This window comes from Cicer arietinum, chromosome 2 (assembly GCF_000331145.2).
Source record: "Cicer arietinum cultivar CDC Frontier isolate Library 1 chromosome 2, Cicar.CDCFrontier_v2.0, whole genome shotgun sequence".
Taxonomy (NCBI): domain Eukaryota; kingdom Viridiplantae; phylum Streptophyta; class Magnoliopsida; order Fabales; family Fabaceae; genus Cicer; species Cicer arietinum.
In genome coordinates, this window is record NC_021161.2 from 22,104,008 (window position 1) to 22,104,828 (window position 821).

Below are 821 nucleotides of genomic sequence, written 5' to 3' on the forward strand. Positions count from 1 at the left end.
GATTTTCACGACAACATTAAGTAAAAAAAGACATTAAGAGATTCCCCATTCTTAATACTCATTTAACTTAAACGATTTTCAAAACAAACATTAAGTAAACAAGACATTAAGAGATTCCCCATTCTTAATACTCGTTTAACTTAAACGATTTTCACGAAAACATTAAGTAAACGTAGACATTAAGAGATTCGCATTCTTAATACTCGTTTAACTCTAATGGTTTTCAAATTCCACACAAAAGAAACTGAAACATATTATTAAATTAAATCCACGATCCACACCAAAACACATCAATTCATTTCTCCACAAAATCCAACCATACACATATCAAATTTCATCAGTATTGATTAAGAAACACGTCAAATACGACGAACACAAATCAACACAATCCACCACTCAAACACAACAAGTTTCATTTACTCAAAATCATACATAAATGAGTTTAAATTCATTTTCCACGAAACATTCATCAATATAACCAAAACCTAACTCTAAGATTTTTCCCATAAAGCCTTAGATTCATTTTTCCCCCAAATCAACACTTCAACCCTAACAAATTCCTTTCCACACAACCATAGATAAGTCCCTAAATGCAAACTAGAAGTTTGGAAGGAGCCCTTACCTTCACGTTAGCTTTCACGTTCGATTACGGTACCGCAAGTTGAAGAAAGTAAAAGACAAAATACTTTCATGTTTTACTATTACAGCCCTAAGCTGTTTATATAGGAAAAGAAATTACAATAGTAAAACTAAGTAATAACGACAGAATAAAAATAAATATAATAATATAAAATAAAAGAGAATAAAATCTATTTTCTCTC

The 821-nt window shown here is 30.1% G+C and overlaps 1 protein-coding gene across 1 annotated transcript in view; it reads right to left on the bottom strand.

Moving 5' to 3' along the window:
• The window catches only part of LOC140919389 (uncharacterized), an 11,411-nt gene that overhangs the window by 5,993 nt on the left and 4,597 nt on the right, over positions 1 to 821 (bottom strand). The window lies entirely within an intron of this gene.